Raw genomic sequence first — 19,215 nt, 5'->3', positions numbered from 1 at the left:
TCTCATAGATTTTTCTATCTGAAGGAGAATTTTCAGCTAGTGGTCTATCTACCACAAGGCATGATTTGCACTCAACTTTGTTTCCTGTTTCAATTCAGTTTTTTTGTTATCTTAAAGGGACATTGTATTTAGGCAAGCAAAGGATAAGAGTTCATTGAATTTAAAACTGGTGTAGGAACACCCTTGAAAAAAAGCCTGCACTGTCTCTTTCTCTCCCAACCACCACTGGGGAAAGGTATATTTCTTCTGTTATGTCTCGTGTACATATCTTTTCCGTAGCCTGTATTACTGTACTGAAATTGTGGACGTTTCATCCTGAAAAGCAATACACCGTCCCTTTAACTTTTTTCTTGCAAAAAAATATTTTACATATAAATTTAATTCCTTCTCTTTAATGCATTCTTTTTTTTTTCTTTTTTTTTTAGAATATTTCCACACCCTAGTTAGTAGTTACCAAAGTTCTTAGCTACCAACTGCAGAACATTTTCTAAAAGTGAATTTGTGTGCAAAAACCTTATTGTTGCTACTAAAATGTCACCATCACAAACAGTTCTAAATATTAACTTGCAGATTAAAGTACTGAAAGCAATGTTTATGTAATAAAAATAAAAGAACAAAAGAGCAGAGTTATATCTATTTTAAATAAAATGTAGCATTTATTGTTTCCAAGTGAAGAAATATTAAAAATCCATAATCCACAACATTGATAAAAACAGTAGGTCAGAACAAACAGCTGAGTAGATAGTGCTTATGCATTTCAGCTAAAAAGCCATAATCATAACTAACCTAGGCCTAGATTTGGAATTTGGCGTTAGCCGTGAAAACCAGCGTTAGAGGCTCCTAACGCTGGTTTTAGGCTAACTCTGGTATTTGGAGTCACTCAAAAAAGGGTCTAACGCTCACTTTTCAGCCGCGACTTTTCCATACCGCAGATCCCCTTACGTAAATTGCGTATCCTATCTTTTCAATGGGATTTTTCTAACTCCGGTATTTAGAGTCGTGGCTGAAGTGAGCGTTAGAACTCTAACGACAAAACTCCAGCCGCAGGAAAAAAGTCAGTAGTTAAGAGCTTTCTGGGCTAACGCCGGTTCATAAAGCTCTTAACTACTGTACTCTAAAGTACACTAACACCCATAAACTTCCTATGTACCCCTAAACCGAGGTCCCCCCACATCGCCGACACTCGATTACATTTTTTTAACCCCTAATCTGCCGACCGCCAACTACGTTATCCTTATGTACCCCTAATCTGCTGCCCCTAACACCGCCGACCCCTATATTATATTTAGTAACCCCTAACCTGCCCCCCACAACGTCGCCGCCAGGACCTACACTTATTAACCCCAAATCTGCCGACCGCAAAGCGCCGCCACCTACGTTATCCTTATGTACCCCTAATCTGCTGCCCCTAACACCGCCGACCCCTATATTATATTTATTAACCCCTAATCTGCCCCCCACAACGTCGCCTCCACCTGCCTACACTTATTAACCCCTAATCTGCCGAGCGGACCTGAGCGCTACTATAATAAAGTTATTAACCCCTAATCCGCCTCAATAACCCTATAATAAATAGTATTAACCCCTAATCTGCCCTCCCTAACATCGCCGACACCTAACTTCAATTATTAACCCCTAATCTGCCGACCGGAGCTCACCGCTATTCTAATAAATGTATTAACCCCTAAAGCTAAGTCTAACCCTAACACTAACACCCCCCTAAGTTAAATATAATTTACATCTAACAAAATTAATTAACTCTTATTAAATAAATTATTCCTATTTAAAGCTAAATACTTACCTGTAAAAATAATCCTAATATAGCTACAATATAAATTATAATTACGTTGTAGCTATTTTAGGATTAATATTTATTTTACAGGCAACTTTGTAATTATTTTAACCAGGTACAATAGCTATTAAATAGTCAAGAACTATTTAATAGTTACCTAGTTAAAATAATTACAAAATTACCTGTCAAATAAATCCTAACCTAAGTTACAATTAAACCTAACACTATACTATCATTAAATTAATAAAATAAAATACCTACAATTACCTACAATTAAACCTAACACTACACTATCAATACATTAATTAAATACAATCTCTACAAATAACTACAATGAAATAAACTAACTAAAGTACAAAAAATAAAAAAGAACTAAGTTACAAAAAATAAAAAAATATCTACAAACATAAGAAAAATATTACAACAATTTTAAACTAATTACACCTACTCTAAGCCCCCTAATAAAACAACAAAGCCCCCCAAAATAAAAAATGCCCTACCCTATTCTAAATTACTAAAGTTAAAAGCTCTTTTACCTTACCAGCATGCCCCAAGAAGTTCAGCTTTTTTGCCTGTAAAAAAAACATACAATACCCCCCCCAACATTACAACCCACCACCCACACACCCCTAATCTAACCCAAACCCCCCTTAAATAAACCTAACACTAAGCCCCTGAAGATCTTCATACCTTGTCTTCACCATACCAGGTTCACCGATCGGTCCTGATGGCGTCCCTCGAATTCCGATTGGCTGATAGGATTCCATCAGCCAATCAGATTTAGCTTGCATTCTATTGGCTGATCGGAACAGCCAATAGAATGCGAGCTCAATCTGATTGGCTGATTGGATCAGCAAATTGGATTGAACTTGATTCTGATTGGCTGATTCCATCAGCCAATTAGAATATTCCTACCTTAATTCCGATTGGCTGATAGAATCCTATCAGCCAATCGGAATTTGAGGGACGCCATCTTGGATGACGTCATTTAAAGGAACCGTCATTCGTCGTTCAGTCGTCGGCCAGGATGGATGTTCCGCGTCGGAGGTCTTCAGGATGCTGCCGCTCCCTTCCAGATGGATGTCGATAGAAGATGCCGCCTGGATGAAGACTTCAATCGGATGGAAGACCTCTTCTGCCCCGCTTGGATGAAGACTTCTACGCAGCCTTTATGTGGACTCTCAATACCAGAGTTATTTTTATGTTGCGGCCAGAAAAAAGCCGGCGTTAGCTACGCGGGTCCTTACCGACAAAACTCTAAATCTAGCCGCTAGAGAGTAAAAACCACACTACTTATATCCTTACCTAAAGAGCCATTGGTTAAAAACAAAGGTTACACAGCTGGGTGAAGATTTCTAATTAAGCCCGAAGGTAAAACCCCTTCAACCAAATAATGGATATTGCACATATAAAAAAATATTACTACTTGTACTTATCTGATGTTTACACTTCACTAATATCTAATATCTATAACCTAAACACTACCTACTAAAGTACATAATTTCATTAATCTTCTAAGTAACTAACCTTAAAAAAATAGCATATAGTGATTTTAGCTTATTATTTTATAGTGTTTCCACAGGGAGATATATACTCCACTCAATTGCTGTGAAATAACTAATTACAAAAGGCGTGCTATATAGAGCCCTAATTTATATAAAATTCATACATACAGAGGGTGACTTTAGTTATTAATTATAGTTGTCATTGAAAAAATATATAAGTATATATACAAGGGATAAATACCAACAGTTATCGAATCCAGATCTCCAGCACCACAGGCAATGGTGCTAAACATTGTGCTAGGGAAAATACAAAAAATAGCAAATAACAGATAATGGTAGCATTAAATACCTTCTAGCATGAAAATGCACCTATATGATATAATGAATATAGTGCAAAATAACATTATAACACCCTGGGTATCTAGAATAATGCTACCTCTATGTATCAAAACATAAGCACAGACCTAAACTGTATATATTTAAAAAAAATTATTTTTTAATTCTGCCAATGGTTAATCAGATCATATTCTGAATTGAACCCTAGCGGGACATGGGTGTCAAGTCTAAAAATCCAATACATTTCTTTTTACTCATATCTTATTCTTTTCACCCCCACTTTTAGGGAGTACAGTTTTGTCTATTGCCTGCCATCTGAAGGAGTCTAAGCTCTTATTATGGCAAAGGGCAAAAATGTTAGACAAATGGGGTCGTGGATTTCCCAATTGAAATAGTGGAAAAATGCTCTCTAATCTTGGACCCCACATCACGTGTCATTTGTCCAACATATTGCCAATTACACAGAATGCAGGTAATAACGTAAGTAACAAAGGTGGAATTACAATTGAGACAATGGCCTCTAGTTATCAAGGTCTGGCGGACCTGATCCGACAGTGCAGATCAGGTCTGCAAGACCTCGTTGAATACGGCAAGCAATACACTCGCCGTGTTCAGCATTGCACCAGCAGCTCACAAGAGCTGCTGGTGCAATGCCGCCCCCTGCAGACTCACGGCCAATGGGCCGCCAGCAGGGGGGTGTCAATCAACCTGATCGTACTCGATCGGGTTGAATTGTGGCGATGTGTGTCCGCCTGCTCAGAGCAGGTGGACAGGTTATGGAGCAGCGGTCTTTGTGACCGCTGCTTCATAACTGCTGTTTCGCCAGAAACACGGGGCATCAAGCTCCATTCGGAGCTTGATACATATGCCCCAATGTCTAATGTCAAAAGATTCTTGTGTTACTTCTGATTTAAATGAGTTTGAAAACATGGCATAATCACAAGGTCTGCATTTATTCCTCCCACATTTAAACATACCCAAATGAGTTAACCACAAGCTCTTATTTTCCTGAAGTGGGGGGGGGGAATCAGATGGAGAAACTATATTGCCAATGGTCTTACCACGCCTGAATGAGTATCTAATGCCCTTGTCTACACAATCAACTAATTTATCATCAGCGATATGAAGTTTGAATTGTTTCTTTACTATTCCACACACCTGCCTATATTGGGCTCTATGACCTGTAACAAAAGTCACACCTTTTAAATAATTGGTGGTCTCTTTAGAGTTGCTCTTAGTGGCATCCTGTAAAAGATGATCATGCTCAATTTCATCTACCTCTATGCGGGCTCAATCAATAACTCCATTTGGGTAGCCTCTTTATTTAAGACATAGGCTAAGTTCATCTGCTCTCTCGTGATACATATTTTTGAGGGACTTTTTTGGATATACACAGGGACATTCTTGTGTTTCTGACAGCTGGCTGTATGGCCAAGTTTTGCCTTACCACACCACTGGAGGAGGTTGAAGCGGATTGGCCGGCAGAGCACACACCCCGGACGTGCCCACCACAGGTGTCTGGAGGAGAATCGGTTTGAAGCAGTGAAGCTGCTCTACCGTATACTGGAGGATTCTGGAGCATATTGCCCGAAAGAGTCTATGACGTAGTCACTCCTTGATGTATGGTGAGGAATCAGCCCAGCAACTAGAAAGGTGAGAGATAGACAAGGAGGCATGTTGAGGGGGCAATTTCAGTTAGTACACCTGTGTACCTGTGTACTAACGCTGTTAACAAGCTGAATGTCTGCATCTGTATGTACACTACACATATGCTCCCTGCCAGAAGTCTTAACCCACTAACGCTATTCTGCAAACTGTTATTACTCACTGGACTGATATCTATCAATTTAAGTTTAAGTTTATGTGGGCTCCTCTCATGAGTATAATCTACAGTATAGCTTAGAGATTTCAACTAAGTTATATTTTGAAGGACATCCCAGACTCTGCATTTCTCTTGGACTGTATGTAATAAAAATGACATATTATTAGCCCAGGGTTTAAAAGCGAGGAAAAACTAAACGAAGGGTAGTTGTTAAGGAGGTAATACACTACCTATTAAATACTTAGCAATTTTAAATAGCAGTAGTCACTGATCTAAGACTCAAAAATACATTGTTATGTTTTAACCCACTGTTATCCCCTGTATGTGTAATATTAATGCTTTCAGTTGCAGAGCTACCTGAGATGCTGCTATTTGTGTTAAAAGAATGTATAATATTGCAATGACTACAAAACATTAGATGGTAGAAAATATTTGCATTTAGTTATGTATAAAACTTCCACATTGGAACTGTTTGAATAAGTTTACTAAACTTTATTGTATTATTTCAGATTTATCGAAAATGTTTATTTTAAATGAAAACACATAATAGTGTTTCAATATCATAACAAATCAGCAGTAATAATATGTTTTGTAAAATACATTAATAACATCTTTTTTCTTCTGTTTTTAACTGATTTACTTTTATAAAAACATTTCTTTTCCATCACCCTTTACACATGTGATCCGAAGATCTAAAGCTCTCCGTTCTAGCGATATTATTTAAGACGTCTCATCAGTAACGCGAGGTCTCTCAAAGAATTTTAGAAAGATACATTTTATCATAAGAGCTGTTTATCTAGATATGCAGGGTCCTGGGTGTAAAGTAGAGATGCCAACATAACAATATAATGCTCTAAAAAAGCCAACCACATTTTTGTGTAATTTTTCTTCATTCCGGTGGGTTTTTAATCATCATGCCCTTAACCTCCATTGCTATGTGACCTCTATGTGCATGAGCTGGTTGCTTGTCATCTCCTACATCACACAGCTGTGAGCGTTCGTAGAGAGGTGCATTCATGAGATTTTTGTCCTGCAGCTGAACGCCAGAGCAAAGCGCACGTATTAGTCAGTCACGCAGGTAAACATCAAGCTTTTCTAGGAAGTAAAGGTGCTTGTGTCATTTTCATTTGGCAAACAGCATATTTATAGTGGGAGAGAAAAAAAAGGTCTAAATCAGGGTAGTAGGTAATATGAATAACTGTCCAAAAAATATATTGCAGTAATTGTAAAACATTAAACTGCTGTTCATAAACTTTATGACCCTTTTAATTTTTTTTTTTACTTGAGCAGAGAATAATGATTTCTGCCGTTCCCTAATTTATCTGTAATCACACCAAAAACTGTGTTTGTTAGCACTACAAAGCCACTTAAATATAAGTATGAAGCAACTGTCAAAATGGTAGCATGCTGAGCGAGAACAATAAAAATGTTTTTGTTGTCAAAGTAAGAATAAAAGAGAACATTATTTAAGGTTGTTCCGTAGGTAAAAAGCTTTAAAAATATGACTTTAGCCTTTGTCCAATCAATGTTAAATATTAGGAGAAATTCAGTCTTTATATTTACTCTTCATATTCACTAAAGGCTTCTTTTCCTATACATTTACTGATCACCATATTGTCAACTTTAATAGGAGTTTATGAGATAATGCTACTCTTTTGAAATAAAATAAAGTCAGTGGCACCTGTGCAAGAAATCATTGTCAGTGTCATGAAAAGTAAGTGTATTAATCGCCCCAATGCATCTGCTTCCGCGCGAGCCTTCAGGCTCAACAGAAACAGGAGTTAAGAAGTTGAGGCTGCAGACTTCAATCCGCCCGATCTCGTACGATCAGATTGATTGACACCCCCTGCTAGTGGCCGATTAGCTGCGAATATGCAGGGGGCGTCATTGCACAAGCAGTTCACCAGAACTGCTTGTGCAATGATAAATGCAGACAGCATATGCCTGATCATGTCTGCCAGACACTTGATAAATCAGCTACCAAATCTTCTCCTTGACATTTGTTTCCAGCTTTGAACTTTTTTAGAGAGAATATTTATTTCACTGTTTTGAGTGCCACACATTATTAAAGAAAAAGAAAACATAAAAAATAGCTAATTCAATTTATGAATGCTAATTATTATATATGTACACTATTGAATATAGCATTTGCTACAAACAGAAAGAAGGATTTGGGAATACAAATAAATAAGCCTATTTGACTCTTTCAATGCAGGATGGAACCTGAGCCATAGCTTTATGAACTCTTATATGGTAAATATAATTTCTTGATATTAAAACACTTACTGATGCAATAGACCAATGGTTGTAACTATGAAACATGTTACCATATGTTGGTAGAAGGTCCCAGTTTATTTCTAGCAAATTAAAAGACATTAAATAAAGTATTTATTTATCTTTAGCCTTTAGTTAGTGTGGTATATTTTCTACTACTTAGCTGTATTTCTGACCAAAACATAACTAAACACACATTAACCTATAAACTTTAGTATGTACCTTTTTAAAGACAGTTGTCTTTTCAATGTAACACATTCTTTGACTAGGCAAACAAAGAAGATATTTTTTTTATACAATATTTAGAACTTTCTGAAGTATAAATATTACTATTCATCAGGAAATCAGTAAGGGATATGATTTAGAAAGAGACTATTATAATATAAAAACAAAGTAGTCATTAACTACAGATGTGCAAGGCTTATTAGCATAAAAACAGCAAAGCATAATGAAATATCCTTTACTCATCTGCAAGAATTAAATATATGCTGCTTCACTGTTTGTGTATTTATTATATTGCTCTTCCATTGTCTTATATGTTAGTTTTATATCCAGAAGTGTAATTCTGTATGAATAAACACTTTAGCGACATAGCTAATGGCTTTGTATTTTATGGTATTTCTACCGGCTATAAATATTGCAATCTGTAAAGGACATTTAACTCCTATTAAATGTTTAATTAAGCACAGTAAAAATACAACAAAATGAAATCACTATACAAATTGACTGCTTTATTTCTGTAATCTAACTTGGGAAAGAGTGCTTTTACTATTCTATCCAGTGGGGATGAATCTTGGAGTGCATAATGCAGATTGACTTTGTTTATAAGAGAGTCTCAAATTTCATTTTACAGCAGTGCACATGTTTACGTACATGTATCCTCTGATTAGCCACAGTAAAGGAGATCAAGAAAACAATTTGAAATAAGTGGTTTATCCATGGACTGCAAAACTAAAAAAATGCACAAACAAAAGTGAAGTTTTAATATACTTTTTTAATTAATTGTATGCTTAAACTATGCATATCTATCTATCAATCTATCATCTATCTATCCATCTATCTATCTATCTATCTATCTATCTTCCCATATATATATATATATATATATATATATATATATATATATATATATATATATATATATATATATATACTTGTAGTGGAGAAAAGAGTATCTTATCTTAGGCTGGAGTGTTAAAAATAAAACGGTTCTTTATTTTCGTCAACAAGGTAAAAAGACCACAGGAGGTCCAAAGCAAACAGTCTATTATAACACACACAGCAGTGAGTAGTGAATAGCTAACATGTTTCGGCCTGCGGCCGTAATCATAGCTATTCAATTGACCTGCAGTAACATTATTTAAAAGCAATACTCAGTAACCATTTGACATTGATTTATCCAATCAGTACCCTCAGTTGGAGGGGTGTGTGATTTTATAAGTTAGTAACTACATACATTAAGACTCAATATACTCAAATGTGCTCGCTACTGGGAAATTAGTTGATAGTTGCTAGAATATTATTATTTATACAGAATTAGAAATAATAAATAATAAAAATATACTAGTAATAATAACAACAATAAATAAATAAATGGATGAATAATTGAATGGAATGAACCGTGTTAAAAAGGATCTTAGTCCCCACGGTATACTCACAAAGGATAAGGCAATATACAGTTGCGAGAAAATCTAAAAGCCTCCAAAAAATTATTCATTTATTTCTTACTACTATACTACTTAAGGAGTATATCAAAGATACATATATATAGAAAAAGAGTAAACATTATAAATACATGGATATATATACAGGTTACTATAGCAATAGCAAACAGCAACAGTGATTTATCAATGTTTTATATATTGCATGTATAATGGAGTATATAGTGTACCCACAAATAGCCATCACTTGCAAAACAGGGGGGAGGGGTGGAAAACCTCTTTTTATGTTCAATGTGTATATATCTATATATAATAAATCAACTTGAAGATATATACTATAGTTGTGTAATAACCAATTAATGGTTCCACACAAGTGCATATATTATGACACATAAATAGAGAATTTATTCTCCGGTTCTTATAATTGCAAACAGGTTTGTACCTGATAACAATGTACATAAAGTACAGTGTGAGGTGCTTACACTATTTATACTCTCTCTCTCTCTCTCTCTCTCTCTCTCTCTCTCTCTATATATATATATATATATATATATATATATATATATTATGTATTCTCAAAACCATATGGCAAAAATGTCACAGTCACCAGATATATAGGGGGATATTGTTGCTTCACTGACTGATATAAGCAACAACAGATGAGAATCATCAGCCAGTATGTACTTTAAAAGTGAGTAACACCCTCAAGAGTGATCCTACTGGTTCAATCATTAGTACTCTGAACATCTCATTATTCTTGGTCATCAACAAGGTTACACTTTAAAAGTATAGTATAAGGTACAAATGTACAACTAATAAATATAAAAAGGTCAAATGAATAGTGGGAAAGAGAGAAACGTCCGGACCTCAACTATTTCCAATAGTTAATCAGATCGTACTCTGAATTTAGACCTGTAGGAACTCTGGTCTTCAACTTAAAGATCCAAAATATCTCTCTCTTGCCCAAAATCTTAGCTCTATCACCCCCCCCCCCTTGAGGGTGATCTCACCTGTTCAATTATTTGCCATCTGAATGTCTCATTATTCTTATGGTGTCACCTATTAAAATGTTGTACTAACGGGGTACTTGCTTCTCCTTTTTTAATTGTCAATAGATGGTTCCTCACCCTAGTATTGGCATCATTCGTCGCTAACCCTGCATATTGCAGGTGACATTCAATGCAAGTTATGACATAAATTATGTAATTGGATGTACAGTTCAAACATGTGTCAATTTTGAAAGTCTCACCTGTCACTGTTGAGACAAAACCATTAGAGAAAATTCCAAAATCACAGGGTCTACATCTTGTTTTTCCACACTTAAATTGACCCTTTTATGGGGATCTTGGTTATCCCATAAGGGTGTGTTTAAGTGTTGAAAAACAAGATGTAGACCCTGTGATTTTGGAATTTTCTCTAATAGTTTTGTCTCAACAGTGACAGGTGAGACTTTCAAAATTGACACATGCTTGAACTGTACATCCAATTACATAATTTATGTAATAACTTGCATTGAATGTCACCTGCAATATGTAGGGTTAACAATGAATGATGCCAATACTAGTGTCAGGGATTTATCTCTTCTCACACTGTGCCTTTAAGAATGTGAACTCACTACCCCTATTTAAGGCTCCTCCCAACAGAACTCATTGCTTGGTAATTTGTTGCTCAGTGTCAAGCTGCTTCAGAAGAGACCTAGCCGTTTATACAACTTTGTATTTTCAACTTATTGCTCACCCTGAGTTTCTGCCTACTCGAATCAACCTGCAGTTTCTCTTTTGTGCCTGAAGTTTTGCTCCATTTGTTCTCTGAGAGATTTCTCAGTCTCTCTCCTGTATTGAGGTTGTTCCCTGCAGCGTGTGACGTCACGCCCGACATTCTCCCGCCGCGGTTCTCAGCCAGGCTCTCTGTGATACCGCTGGGACTTGTTGCTGTCTGGTAACTGTATTGCTCTGTGCTAATATCATCTCCAATATTACTGGTCTGTATATATTGCATTGTATGAACTGTGTGTATTGCTGCAACCTCATTACACTTACGCTTGCTATATATTATTTGTGAAACTTTCACTTGCTGGATATTCATATTCGCTTCAGATATCAAATATGCACTAAACCTCTTACTGCTACTTACCAAATTGCAAACAAATAATTGTGACAAAGATTATTACAACTACCATTATTCATTATCGGACTGCCTAAGCATATTTCAAACTTAACAACAATTAACCTCTATTGTGCTTGAAATGAACTGTTTGCTTTAACTTAAACTTTATCTGTTTCATCAGTTAAACACAGCTTATATTACTCTGATTGAACAACTCTGGAAATTACTACTATTCATTATCAAAGTATGGTTTACATTTATCAAAGTACTGTGTGAATTTCAGTGTGTTTGCTAAAGCCTGCTGCATAAACTATTTTCACTGCTAGTCTGTTTGAATTAAGGCACCTGCACTAATTAACTCTTTCACTACTGCTGAAGTCACATTCCTATAAGACTTACTCTCTTTTCTGCTACAAGCAGTTATTGTTGCGTGAAGGTTCCGTTTTCACTCAGCTACCCTGCTGTAGTGACCCTCAGATCAATGAGCATATCAGGGTTCCCTTAAGTTAAATCTGTGGGAATCCGAGGTAAGGTGTGAGACTGAGTGGTCCTGCATAAAGCAGTAAGCTGTAATTGTAGTGTTCTCTAAAACAACTAAACATATCCTAACATATTACCAAGCCTTAAAAAAGGAATACTACTAACAGCTAAAATCATGGATGTAAGTGAACTGTCCAGGAGAGTTGGATCTTTAGCTCAGAGTATGGATCACATGATTCAAGGCTTAAGGGATATACAACTAGAGAATCAGAGTATAAAATGTTTTATTAATGATCATCTTGCTAACAAAACTCCTAATGTTGAGTCAACTCCAGAACCCATTGTTAGTCCACCTGAAAAGTTCTCTGGGGATAGAGCTATGTTTAGGGATTTCAGGAATTCCTGCACTCTGCTTTTTACTTTGAAACCTAAGTCATACCCAACTGACAGGATTAGAGTTCTAACTGTAATTTCATTTCTCAGAGGTGAGGCCAGGTCTTGGGCCAATGCTTTTTATGAAAAAAATGATCCTATCCTAAATTCCCTAGAAGATTTTTTTTCTGCTATGTCTCTCTTATATGAAGATCACAATAGAAAAAATACTGCTGAAACTGCCATTAGGTCTCTAAAGCAGGGTAAAAGAATGGTAGAAGACTACATTACTGAATTTAAAAGATGGGCTCCTGACACCCTGTGGAATATTCCTGCTCTACGCAATCAGTTCCGTCTGGGACTCAATGATGCAGTTAAGGATGAGTTGGCAAGGGGTGTGATTCCAGAGGACTTGGATGAATTGATGACTCTCTCTATTGGCATAGATTGTCGACTTAGGGAAAGGAAGTCAGAGAGATCTTATTCAGAGACTACCCCCAGAAGAACCCCCAATTATCATCACTCAACTCCTTCCACAGCATTCACTAGACCCATAGAAGAACCCATGGATGTTGCAGTTATTAGGGGACCCTTGAGACCTGAGGAGAAAGCTAGGCGTAAGCTACTAAACTTATGTCTATACTGTGCTGAAAAGAACCATGCAGTTAGGGACTGTCCCTCTCTGATTCGACAAAAGAAGGGTAAGACTTCATTCAATAACCATACAGTTAATTTGGTTGACAGCATAAAATCTCATCTATCTATTTATGTCTCCTTACAGTGGTCCCATCAGAAGATAAACGTTCAGGCCATAATTGACTCTGGGGCTTCTGGGAATTTTGCTGATAACACTTTTGTTGTTAATAATCACATCCCACTAATAAAGAAGAGTGTTGCATTAGCTATTCGTCTGGTTGACGGTTCATTCTTTAGCTCTGGTCCCATAACTCACCACACTATCCCACTCAAAGTGGTTACCCCTTCAGGACACACAGAGCTTATTTGTTTTGATGTTCTTCCATCTTCTGTTTATCCACTAATCCTTGGACTGAATTGGTTAATAAAGCATAATCCCACTATATCGTGGTCCACAGCATCAGTAGTTTTTGATTCAAACCACTGTAAACAATCCTGTTTTGGGGTACACACACTTTGTCATATCACTGAACATAAGTTACCAGAATGTTATAGTGAATTTGCTGATGTTTTTGACAAAAAGGAGGCTGAGTCTTTACCTCCACACAGAGACTATGACTGTCCTATTGATCTTATACCTGGAAGCTCCATACCATATGGACATATATATCCATTGTCACAGCCAGAATTAAATCATTTAAAAGAATATTTAGATGATAACCTGAAAAAAGGCTTTATTAGACCTTCCACCTCTTCTGCAGCTGCAGCAATGTTCTTTGTAAAAAACAAGGATGGCAGTCTTAGACCCATCATCGATTATAGGCAGTTGAACAAATGCACAAAAAAGAACAGATACCCCCTGCCCCTCATACCTGAACTTATTGAACGTTTACAAGGTGCCACAGTTTTTACTAAACTTGACCTCAGAGGTGCTTACAATCTGATTAGGATGAGGGCAGGGGATGAATGGTTAACTGCATTTCGTACTAGATACGGTTTGTATGAATACACTGTAATGCCCTTTGGGTTGTGCAATGCCCCAGCGACTTTTCAATGTTTTATAAATGATGTCTTTCATGATTTGTTAGATATTTGTATTGTCATATACTTGGATGACATCTTGGTTTACTCAAATTCTCTACAGGCTCACATTGTACATGTCAAACAAGTATTGACACGTTTAAGGGCACACCATCTATATGCAAAGCTTGAAAAGTGTATTTTTAATACAAACACCATATCATTCCTTGGTTATTGCATCTCACCAGCTGGAATTTCAATGGAGTCAAGCAAAGTAGAAGCTATCACTAATTGGCCTATTCCACGTAATAAAAAAGATGTTCAAAGATTCCTTGGCTTTGCGAACTTTTATAGAAAGTTCATTAAAGATTTTTCTCTTATTGTCAGACCTTTCACTACGCTAACACGTAAGCAAGTTAAGTTTGTATGGAATCAAGATGCTGATCATTCCTTTAATACTCTAAAAACTAAATTTGTTTCAGCCCCTATTTTACAATTTCCAGATCCCACATGTCAATTTACGCTAGAAGTCGATGCTTCTGAGTTTGCTGTGGGGGCTGTTTTATCTCAAAGACGTTCTGAAAAAGAACCTTTGCATCCTGTCTCCTACTATTCTAGAACTATGAGTTCAGCAGAGATTAATTATGGAATCGGTGATAAGGAACTTCTTGCAATCAAATCAGCTTTGGAGTTCTGGCGACACCTCCTAGAGGGTGCAACATATCCAATCACCATCTATACTGATCACCGTAATTTAGAATATTTAAAATCAAACAAGACCCTTACAGCTCGCCAGGTTCGATGGAGTTTGTTCTTTTCTCGTTTTGATTACGTCATTACTTATAGACCAGGATCCAAAAATATGAAAGCTGATGCTCTTTCTAGAAAAGACCCTCGTCCTACTGATGTGGTTTCTCCTTCATCTATCATACCTCCGGATAGAATTATTTGTTTAACAACTGAGTTTAAAACCATCTTACAAGAACATTTGAAGGATGATTCATCTTTGGGTCATTTGGATGTACTAAAACATTCAGACAACTTATACTACCATGGCACTCTATTATATATACCTCCTTCTCTCAGGAATGAGATACTTAACTCTGCTCACGACTCTTTATTGGCTGGTCATCCTGGAGTTCATAGAACTGCTCATTTGATTAAAAGGAATTACTGGTGGCCAAAGATGAATGATACTATTAAACAGTATATTGATTCCTGTATGGTATGTACAACTAAGAAACATCAGCATAAGAGTCCCTATGGTTACCTTCTCTCTTTACCAGTACCAGACAGACCTTGGGCAGCGATTGCTATGGATTTTATTGTTGATCTACCTTCATCAGCTAATTATAACACCATATTAGTAGTAGTGGACTTATTCTCTAAAATGGCACATTTCCTACCACATAGAGGATTGCCTACATCTTCAGAAACTGCTTCACTTTTTTTGAATCACATTGTAAAACTACATGGTCTACCTGAAACAATTACCACAGATAGAGGTACGCAATTCACCTCAAGGTTTTGGAATCAACTGTGCTCCTCTCTTAACATTACTAAACGTTTGAGTACCGCTTATCATCCACAAACGAATGGTCAAACTGAAAGAACAAATCAAACATTAGAGCAGTACCTTCGTTGCTACTGCACTCAACAACAAGATAACTGGCATTCTCTACTTGCTACTGCAGAATTTGCCCATAATAATGCCGTAAATTCATCAACTAAAATGACACCATTTTACATCAACTACGGATTTCATCCTTCATACTACCCAAATCGGATCAACAATTCCGACATGCCTATAGTTAATGATCTTGTTAACACCATTGCCACCAATTTCACAACATTGAAACAAGTTTTACTAGAAGCTCAGGCTGTTCAGAAACACCATTACGATCTACGTAGATCCAAGCCCCCAGCTTACAAGATTGGTGACAAAGTCTGGTTAAGCACTAGACATTTACGCTTACAAGTTCCATCCAAAAAACTCGCTTCTCTATATTTAGGGCCTTATCCAATACTAAAGGTCATCAATGTTAATGCTGTAACACTTAAACTACCAGACTCTCTAAAGATACATCCCACATTCCACGTTTCTCTTTTGAAACCGTACAGTACAATCAGAGACACGACTCAGAATGACACGGTGGATCCTTCAGTCATTGATGGCATGGAATATGAGATTGAGTCTATCCTAGACTCTCGTTACCATCGTAATCAACTTCAATATCTTGTCAGTTGGAAAGGGTTTGGTCCTGAGGAGGACTCTTGGGAGCCTTCCAATAATGTCTCTGCACCACGTCTTGTCTCCTTGTTTCACCGTAGAAATCCTGATCGTCCTGGTCCTTGATCCGCGGAGCGGCTCCTTGGGGGGGGTGTCCTGTCAGGGATTTATCTCTTCTCACACTGTGCCTTTAAGAATGTGAACTCACTACCCCTATTTAAGGCTCCTCCCAACAGAACTCATTGCTTGGTAATTTGTTGCTCAGTGTCAAGCTGCTTCAGAAGAGACCTAGCCATTTATACAACTTTGTATTTTCAACTTATTGCTCACCCTGAGTTTCTGCCTACTCGAATCAACCTGCAGTTTCTCTTTTGTGCCTGAAGTTTTGCTCCATTTGTTCTCTGAGAGATTTCTCAGTCTCTCTCCTGTATTGAGGTTGTTCCCTGCAGCGTGTGACGTCACGCCCGACATTCTCCCGCCGTGGTTCTCAGCCAGGCTCTCTGTGATACCGCTGGGACTTGTTGCTGTCTGGTAACTGTATTGCTCTGTGCTAATATCATCTCCAATATTACTGGTCTGTATATATTGCATTGTATGAACTGTGTGTATTGCTGCAACCTCATTACACTTACGCTTGCTATATATTATTTGTGAAACTTTCACTTGCTGGATATTCATATTCGCTTCAGATATCAAATATGCACTAAACCTCTTACTGCTACTTACCAAATTGCAAACAAATAATTGTGACAAAGATTATTACAACTACCATTATTCATTATCGGACTGCCTAAGCATATTTCAAACTTAACAACAATTAACCTCTATTGTGCTTGAAATGAACTGTTTGCTTTAACTTAAACTTTATCTGTTTCATCAGTTAAACACAGCTTATATTACTCTGATTGAACAACTCTGGAAATTACTACTATTCATTATCAAAGTATGGTTTACATTTATCAAAGTACTGTGTGAATTTCAGTGTGTTTGCTAAAGCCTGCTGCATAAACTATTTTCACTGCTAGTCTGTTTGAATTAAGGCACCTGCACTAATTAACTCTTTCACTACTGCTGAAGTCACATTCCTATAAGACTTACTCTCTTTTCTGCTACAAGCAGTTATTGTTGCGTGAAGGTTCCGTTTTCACTCAGCTACCCTGCTGTAGTGACCCTCAGATCAATGAGCATATCAGGGTTCCCTTAAGTTAAATCTGTGGGAATCCGAGGTAAGGTGTGAGACTGAGTGGTCCTGCATAAAGCAGTAAGCTGTAATTGTAGTGTTCTCTAAAACAACTAAACATATCCTAACAACTAGGATGAGGAACCATCTATCGACAATTAAAAAAGGAGAAGCAAGTACCCCGTTAGTACAACATTTTAATAGGTTACACCATAAGAATAATGAGACATTCAGATGGCAAATAATTGAACAGGTGAGATCACCCTCAAGGGGGGGGGGGGTGATAGAGCTAAGATTTTGGGGAAGAGAGAGATGTTTTGGATCTTTAAGTTGAAGACCAGAGTTCCTACAGGTCTAAATTCAGAGTACGATCTGATTAACTATTGGAAATAGTTGAGGTCCGGACGTTTCTCTCTTTCCCACTATTCATTTGACCTTTTTATATTTATTAGTTGTACATTTGTACCTTATACTATACTTTTAAAGTGTAACCTTGTTGATGACCAAGAATAATGAGATGTTCAGAGTACTAATGATTGAACCAGTAGGATCACTCTTGAGGGTGTTACTCACTTTTAAAGTACATACTGGCTGATGATTCTCATCTGTTGTTGCTTATATCAGTCAGTGAAGCAACAATATCCCCCTATATATCTGGTGACTGTGACATTTTTGCCATATGGTTTTGACAATACATAATATATATATATATATTTTTGTCGGCCCACTACAGAGAAAAACATAATCAAAAACCATCTTGCCTCAAAGGAACAATAATCGAGTGTGTACAACAGGATAAAAGAGGGGGGGACAGAGAACTTAAACTCAGAAAAAGGGAAACATACTGGATCTATACTCTAAGTTCCCTGAATCCCAAAGGTCTTAATAAGGATATCGATCTGGCGGCCTTTTTAACTTAGCATTTTAACTTAAATCATATAAATCTCATTCCAGCCTCCTACTCCATCTGGATTTTTAATCTGTATTTCTACTTTCCAATTTCAATTTCAATTTGGATTTTCATTGTTTTTTTGTGACCCTGCAATCCTGGTTCCTTGGTTCACGAATCCCTCTCTTAGTATATATATATAGATATTTTTTAGTGTACATATATGTATTTATTAAAGTTTTTAAACAATCTTTTAACCAATATTAGTTCGTATGCATTTCTCATTGATTTCTTTATATATTTAATTTTCTAATTCATTTTCCCATTTCAATTTTTCATTATATTTATTCATTTAGTAGATGTATGGAGTTCCCTATTTATAATAAAAATATAGGTCCTTTAAAACAGTCTTTTTTTCTTTTCCTTTTTTAAACTTATTTGTATATATATTTTTATATCATATTTATATTATATGAAGTAGTATATTAAATTCTTAAAATATTTAACTATGATCATCATGTTTTTTATATAAATATTACTAATTATTTATTGGAATGTTATGCAATTGTGAAATATTGAGATGTACTGTACCATATTTACTATAAGAATTTTAATTCATGTATTTATTAATCTTTCGTACTAATGTATGTTTCCAATATAACTTTTATAAGCTCATGTGCCATTGGTTGTTTATCAAGAGTGTTCTAATCTGCCCGTTGTATAAATGTAAACAACACCGATATGGACGGCTTTCTAAATTATTGTATCTTTCAATTTATAATAAGCCACAGAGCGTTGTTCCATCGGACTTTTTGAACAACCCATACTTTTGCTTTAATGCCAGTAACAACTATGGCAGCCTTTTCTTCACTTCGTATCTTGTTACTGAAGGCCATGTGATCTGAGGATCCA

The sequence above is a fragment of the Bombina bombina genome, chromosome 3, assembly GCF_027579735.1.
Source record: "Bombina bombina isolate aBomBom1 chromosome 3, aBomBom1.pri, whole genome shotgun sequence".
NCBI classification, from domain to species: Eukaryota; Metazoa; Chordata; class Amphibia; order Anura; family Bombinatoridae; genus Bombina; species Bombina bombina.
This window is presented reverse-complemented; position numbering follows the sequence as displayed.